Source organism: Mytilus californianus, unplaced genomic scaffold, assembly GCF_021869535.1.
Source record: "Mytilus californianus isolate M0D057914Y unplaced genomic scaffold, xbMytCali1.0.p SCAF_12, whole genome shotgun sequence".
NCBI classification, from domain to species: Eukaryota; Metazoa; Mollusca; class Bivalvia; order Mytilida; family Mytilidae; genus Mytilus; species Mytilus californianus.
This window is the reverse complement of record NW_026262604.1, coordinates 48,467,598-48,475,709: the sequence shown is the minus strand read 5'-3', so window position 1 is coordinate 48,475,709 and position 8,112 is coordinate 48,467,598. Positions and strand designations below refer to the sequence as shown.

At 32.1% G+C, this 8,112-nt stretch overlaps 1 long non-coding RNA gene across 1 annotated transcript; it reads left to right on the top strand.

Annotated features, from left to right (window-relative positions):
* Nucleotides 1-677: 677 nt before the first annotated feature.
* On the top strand, nucleotides 678-2,677 carry LOC127722449 (uncharacterized). Its single transcript, XR_007991735.1, has 2 exons — nucleotides 678-838; nucleotides 2,362-2,677. It is a non-coding gene; the product is annotated as an uncharacterized LOC127722449 (long non-coding RNA).
* The last annotated feature ends 5,435 nt before the right edge of the window (nucleotides 2,678-8,112 follow it).

Here is an 8,112-nt window from a genome sequence, read left to right as displayed (position 1 = left end):
CTAGGACCAGACAGTTGTTCAACAATGAAAAAAATAAGCATTTGCACTTATGCCTTTGCAGCCTTTTAAGTGATACGGATGGCAGTATAAATCAATTTAAGTATTAAGAATTGAACTTCTTTATACAGCCTATTTAAAATACAAATACAAATTCAAATACTTTGTAATCTGTCAGATCTTATATCTATTGTGTTTCCTTTGTTTTTTTTTTTGTTTTTTTTGTATTAATTATCAATTTGTTTTTTATACGTTAATATTGTCAAAGATCATCTAATTTCAGTCTTCCAGTTTTATTCTAAGCCTGAAAATTCTGTTGAAATTATTGCACGTTCAGACTTGTATTCAGTCTAGTTATGTGTAATATTTTATCAGTTTAGAATATACAGCATACGTGTCTTTACAATTTTTTTGCTAAGGGATATTTCACAAAAATGAAAAATACTGCTTTATACACAAACTTTGTTATATTATTTAGTGGTTGAAAGAGCAGAAGTCAAGACAACCGTAACATTTGAAGTTATTACGATTGGTAAATAGCTGTACACATAAAAGCATGCTAAAATTTAAACATGTTATAAATAGTTATAAAAAAAATCCAACAAGCCTCATATATTTTAATATTTCCTTTTTTATATTGACCTCAACTTTATTATTTTAACAGAGTGTGGCACTGATGGGTTTCAGTTTGACGGAGAGACTACCACTTGTATAAAGCTAATATCAACTAGTGGATCAACATGGAAAGAAGCAAGGACATTTTGTCAACAACAACAAGGTGGTGACTTAGTTAGCATAGTATCAAAGGAAAAATGGGATTTTGTATTTGATTACTTTAGTTGTAAGTTAATTATGATAAGAAAATAAGGGAGACATTAAAAATAGTAAATTGAGTAAGGACAGACAACACTGTGACTTAAATATATTAAAGCAAGCAATAGTCAACAAAAAAGAACATAGAAAAAATAGCAGCATTTAGACCACTTACAGCTTTGAATATACCCAATCTTTCCCGAGGATGTCTTTAACCAACTTATTTCCGCAAAGTTTTTATTTTGTGTGTAATCCATTTAGTACCGACTTCATGGTGGTTTAGTTTGGAGAAATTATTTTCTTATTGACTTATTCGTTGAACAAAGCATCAAATTCGCGTTACTTTTCTACCCGCAATAGTTTAATACTGATCATTAAACTTTTATGCAACACAATAAATGCCATAATTATGATGACCTTGAAATTATTTTATTAGACAGTTTATTAATACGCCGATATTGCACTAATTTTATGTTACCTTACCAAATTATTTGGTGTTCGTCGTCGCCGTTTCTCTTCTGAAACCACTTGGTCAAAAGGAACCAAAATTGGCCAAAATCATGTTTGGGCTATGAAGTAATAAATTATGTCTGATGATCCCTTCTTCCAACAAACATGCCACTAAGGCTAATAAAACTAAGGAATACTATGGTGGTATTGTCTTTTTTCTTTAAAAAAACTGTGATAGATAGAGAAAATCTGGCATACGCATACGGCAGCAGAAATGAATAAAGTGTCAAGATCGTCCTGCTATCTATTATTCGAGTTACAACTTTTAAATGACGATTCCTCCAACTTTTTTAAACGTTGAATATTATTTTGAAAATGATACTAGATAAAGAGAAAATTGTGGAATGATCTACAAGATACGCTGTCCAAATAATTCAGACGAATTCTTATGTGAGTTATTGCTCTTGAATGACGATGATAACCCATGTTTGTGTTTCTGTGGAAACTATAGTCGATGGAGAAAAAAGGGAAATAGCAATAACGATCTGGAAGGAAAATCTTCAAGTAAGTCAACATGGCAGTCGGAAAATTAACCACTTAATCGCGCCCAGTTGGAAAAAACTGACAGGAAAGTAGTTCCTACGCATAGATGTGCCTGTGTAAATAAGTAAAATGTCCGTGTAATTTTTTAATCAAATGAAAACTTAATGACTTTGGATCACTGTAGACACTCATCACATATACCGGGCTTATAATTGGATACCTATGTTTGTGTCTTGTGCAGAAGCTAAATTACATAAAGACAAACTGTTATTGAAAAAATTATCAGAACGGCAAACTCTAAAAAAAGTGAAACTGAGGAAATTGTCAGTTGAATGCTTAGATGGGTTTCTTTTCCATGAACGATGATTTTTACCTAGTTTTATGGATCAACAAATTAAAAATCTACAAATAAGTAAAAATGGCCGAAATCATCAGTTGACTGTTATTATGAGTTATTGGACATGCATTCTTATTTATCAATGTTATTCAAAAATGCATGGTGAGTGATATAGGCTCCTTGAAGCCTCTCATGTATGTAATTCACAAAGTTTTTTGTAGATGTTGGTAGGGCATGGATAGGGCTTAAAGATAAAAGATGGATGACCGGCGAAAGTTTCCACGACATTTTTGGGATTACGGTACAACTTAATGATTACGATGCAGATTATCCTACGGAAGTCGAAAATACATGCGGCATATTAACCCCATTGTCATCTACACCACTCCAAGATGAAAACTGTAATATTCGTAAAAGGGAAAATTTTCTTTGTGAAATTCGTATGTCACAAAATTAGACTTAGCCTAAGTATTTTTTTTTTATTTAATGAAAAATTGTTATTTTTGGCGACAATTAAAGTTTTATTGATTATTGGTGTATCGTTGTTTGATTGTATTAGTTGACTAGCATGACGGTCATAAAAATTTGGTTTGCAAGTTTGGTTGTACCTGTAAAAAACTTATTTCAGACGGAATAGCACATCCTAAATGTTACGGTGATGTTGTTTATGTAATAAGCCTTTTATAGCCGATTATACAGTGACCTATAGTTGTTAATTTCTGTGTCATTTGGTCTCTTGTGAAGAGTTGTCTCATGTGGCAATCATACCACATCTTCTTTTTTTATATATACGGTTTTCCTAATTGTTGAAGCCCGTACGGTTGCTTATAATTGCATGCATCCACTTTATTTGAACTGTAATGGGTATGTGTCTCATTGGCAATCATACCTCATCTCCTTATTTTTATATATTGCGTTTAATAAAAAAATGTTAAACAAAAGATTTTCAAAGACATTGCAATGATATTGAGGGAAATATATATTACGTTTATGAAATGACGACTGTGACATATTTCCTAAGCCCTATATGGCACAAGTGTTCGGAATTTTATGTTATTTTCTTTTATTAATGCTGTTCCATTTTGTTATAATTGCTTTGCAAATGTTTAATTGGAGCGCCATTGATAAGTCTAATGTAGGTGAAACGCGTACCAAATTATAAGCCTGGTATCTTTTATAAGTTTTTATTTCTGTCAACCATTTGCTGTCTTTGGAATACAAACATCTTCCCGTTATTGTGTAATTATTTAACTGTGTTAAATATTCATATCACAGACAATTTCAATTGTTATAACAAAAATTATATCAGCCAACAATTTGAGGTCGAATTAGGGGAAAATATTTGCTTTTGTTTTCGTAGTTTAGATACTTAAACAAAACTTTTTTTAATAAGATTTTTATTCATTTGTTTGTACTAAAATGTGATAATTCATTTGAAATGCAAATCTATCATATCGATTTTCTGTTTTTGTTCTCATCTTCAAATTTGCACTGGAGCATAATCTACGACAAATGTGTCAGCGTTTTCATTTACATTTGAAGATAATGCACAACTGTCTTCGGTGTATTTACTTTTTTCATTTCCAAGTTTTGATGGTTTTTAGTCGATGATATTTATCAACACGAGATAGTTAAATTTTCAAACTTAAAAATGAAAGGTTTATCAATCATTTAAAAAGCAGAAATTATTGCGAGGTTTTTTATTTATGCGAATAATGCGACTTGGTGAGTATCGCAATAATAAAAACTCGCATTCTATATATAATACATATATTTGTATACAGATTTGCCTGAAATCGTAATAATTAGTCTCGCATTATTGTCCATTTTTCATAAATCGCAATAATAAATCAACCTACTGTTTCTGAAATTACAGTATTTTAAAAGAGTGAATAAATATCGTTAACGCCGGGTTAATGTGTAAGCATGTATTTCTCTAATAATTTAGAGGAAAATTCCTCAAAGCATCTTTAACAAGAGGTGGTAGCGAATAAAGGACAAGTCGTGAAAATGGTTGACATTTTACCATCTGTGATGTTCAATGTTCTGAATAGATAAGACGGATATTACAAGATCAAGAGCAAAACACTAGTTGACTCGTAGTCACCTAGGGCGGGGGGGAGGGGACAGATCGTCTTGTGGACTGTTACATTGTGAACGAAAACGTTACACATCTGGTTCAGTGTGTCGGTCTAGTTTCAAGCAGGATTCATATTTGTATCACATTAAAATGATCTCGTCTTGAGATACATGATTTATAAGCAACTGCACACGAAACATAAATTCATAATTTTCGTCATCTTAACTTTGGTAGTTCAGAGTTTGACTCCTACTTAGATACCCGTACATTGTAAAAGACTTATGATTTCGTTGGGTTGCTGTCTTTTTGATGTATATCCAATATCTTCTTTCTCAAGTGCTTAGCCATGTTTTTGAATATAAAAATAAAATTATTGTCATTAAATACATTTGAATTTCTGTCTTCAAGATAAAAAGTTGAAAATTAGAATCCTGAAGTATTGTATCCTTCATAACTGGTTTTCTGATCATGGTTGTATATAAATGTTTATATGTTTGTGTAATTTGATGTTATAGCAGATCTTTGATTTTCAGAGTTACATTTATTGATTCTACACCTAAGGTGTGGAAGATTTATTGCTTGAATTTAAACAGGTATTTGCCAATTGTTGACGCCATTTGTTGCCCTTTAGAGGTTTGTTCTTTTTTTCCGTTCCTTTTTAGCTGGTATTTCAGATCGAAGTACATCCCATATCTCTGCTTTTTTTATATTTTTTATTATTATCATTCAACATTTAAAATGACAATTCAACACCATGCTGTAGTTCAAAATCTTTATATTTGAGGGATTAAACTACATGATTATGGATAAACATTCCTAAACGTTCCTAAAAAAAGTGACATATGTTCAGCCTTGGGCTGGTTTCTGTACTTTGGTCGGGTTGTTGTCTCTTTGACATATTCCCCGTTTCACTTCGCAATTCTACTATCAAATATCACATAATGTAGAACAAAATAAGGAAAATAATAATTGATACGATAAATTTCTTTTATGTTTACATGCCTCTGATTGTCGATATGTTCATGATGCCACAAAATCTTCGAAATTTGATATCACAGAAAAATGTATTATTAATTATATAACGTGTCGACGCTTCAAAACAGCAAAAGTTAAACCAGGCAATCAACTTGCCTATTGACGACAAATATTGAACAAAACTTATGCAACGATTTCCCAAAATATAGTTTATAGCACTTAATTTATATGGTGGGTGCTGTGTTTCATTCAAAGATAACTGAATGAGAGCCAACAGTCGTTTCTCATGAAATGGTTGACCGATACAACATGTCAGTGTGTCAACTCACTAGCGACATGTCTGTCGCAGTCTCAGATCTTAGAATAGCAAAATAGTTGTATAATCTGTAAGTGTACTGATTGTGTCCTATTCCCAGTGATAGTTTTACAAAGGGTGGATTCGAATGACAAGTTATGCGTGGATACACGCACTGGTCTCGCTTCTTCGTGAATTAATGCGATTTCCCACAGTTTTTGTTTATAACCTTTTCTGCATAATCGATATCTTTGATTTGAACTTCGGTGAACTTCTGTTGTCTTTACTTATTTTTGTTACAAAATAATAACATAAACGGTACCAATATTACTGCACCAGATGCGCATTTCGACAATTCATGTCTCTTCAGGAAGTACACCACTAATGTGTGGCCCCATTCCTTTCTTTGTTCCATTCCTCAAGTTCAACCAGGCACAGCTCTTTTGTCTTAAGTTCAAATAAAGTGACAGTCATTGCATGTCAGAGCAACACCTTATGATGGCTTGTACTGAAAAAAATCCAACATACTTTTAATTGCATATAAGAAAAAACTGGTTCCCGGAACCTCGGATGTACTAAATCAGGTAAATAAGATCTGACAAACAGACAAAATGTACCCTCCTTTTTAAATCTCATGATTTCTTTTTATTATTCAAAATTATAAGTCGAAAAGTTTTCTACAATAATCACCAGTCATTCAACTTTCATTTGATACCAAAATTACTACAATATTTTACATATTTTGAAAGTTAAACCCATGCGTAGGAACAATTTTGTGTTAAATATGTACTACTTTTTGGTATGTGCTTTCTGACCAGGCCCGAATTAGTTGTGTTACACCTTCAGTGATGCTCGAAGCCAAAATATGTGAAAATCCAAAACTTGAAAATATAAGAGTATAATTAGATAATACAAATCAGGGTAAAAAAGAAATCAAAATGAGGCAATCATGACTCGCAAAAGGAGCAATACCAGATCCAGATGCATTCTTAGGTTGAGCATCTGCTGCTATGAATGTTTCACCCGATATGGCAATACACACTCTGTCAAGATGTCAAAATCAAGAATAAGACACAATCAGTAAATTTGCAGTTCCGACAACTTTTCTGGTATATAAAAATCTTAGACCTCGGAACACATATCACTAGAAAGTTGGGATACATACATACATGTATTGTATCGATCAACCTGTTTTATGGTTACCGTTTAACTTATGAAGTGACAATTTCATTTGTTTATTCTCACGGAGAAGTCTTTGTGTCAATAGTACATCCATTTTAATGACGTCCGTATAATGTGAACATACGTAACTTATAATTTGAGATATGTAAATGCCACATGATAGGTCAGAGGGTATTATAATACTGAGAAATGAGAATTTGACGATTGGAAAGATAAAACATCACATGTGTCATAGCTTCTAATGTGAAGTCGTCCATCTGTGTCAGTATCAAGGGAAAAATCGAGATATAAATGAGACCTTTTACTTTCGAAAGTATCTTTAATCACAAGTTCCAGGGGGAACATGAGATGCTGGCAATCAATATAATGTAATTAAAGTGTGACCGGGTATTATCAATCTTCTTTGCACCAGTGAAGGGGGAAATCCTCAAAGGATCACTTTAAATAGTGTCGAGCAAAAAAACCCATTTCCCTTTAACTATTGAAATTTTTATACCAAAAGTGCGAGACCCTCATGGGTAGTCAAGGTAGTTAAACACACCCTAGCAGTAGTAGCACTCTATTATGAGTTGATTGCAAGGTTCCATTATATGCCCTTATCAACACAGAGCATGACTTTGTTCGAGTCCTGTGTGAAACGATATATAAATTATAAATTCCTTGAATTTAAAGTGATGTTTGTAAGCACTTGTTATAGCGATGATTTACAATGAACTAATCACCTGGTATCTATACATACTTGGATCCAAACTGAAAGTTAAATATGATTTGAAGGTTCTCCAACACGAAATGAATAGTATAAAAAGCAGTTGTTTGACTGCATAATCTAAGCTAAGCTGTTATTTGCCTAATGATTAATGATTCATTAGTTGATTTAAATCCGTTAAAAATTCACATTATCACAATGTAAATGATTGCAGATAATTTCATTGTTAGTACAGAATATTTACTTTACGCCCTTGTTTTGAGCGCTATTGTTTATACAAAACAGTATATTGTCCTGTACTCTATTGAAAATAATTTTGCTTATTTAAAAACAATCACATTTATTTGATATTCTAATGTATGCAAATATTAAAATATGTATATACTCATTTGTTATAAGCTACATCAGTATTCAAACCTTTCGTTCTAAAGGTTAGATTGTATAAAAACTGTGTTATAAATTTCTTTTCAGACTGTGTTCGTTTTGAGATCGATAATTCTCTCACTTGTTCATGCCCTGTGTACGTATTCTCAGAGAAAGTAGGAGAATACGGCAGTATTCATAAAATACACAAACACAACATTTACTAAAGTTAAAATAGACATAATATACAATTTTCATCCTGGTATCTGTTATACGTTTTTTATGTACAAATATAAATGACAAACAGAAAACGACACAAGCTAAAGTTATGACTTTAACTAAGAGGCAGAAGATACCAAATTAAAGATCAA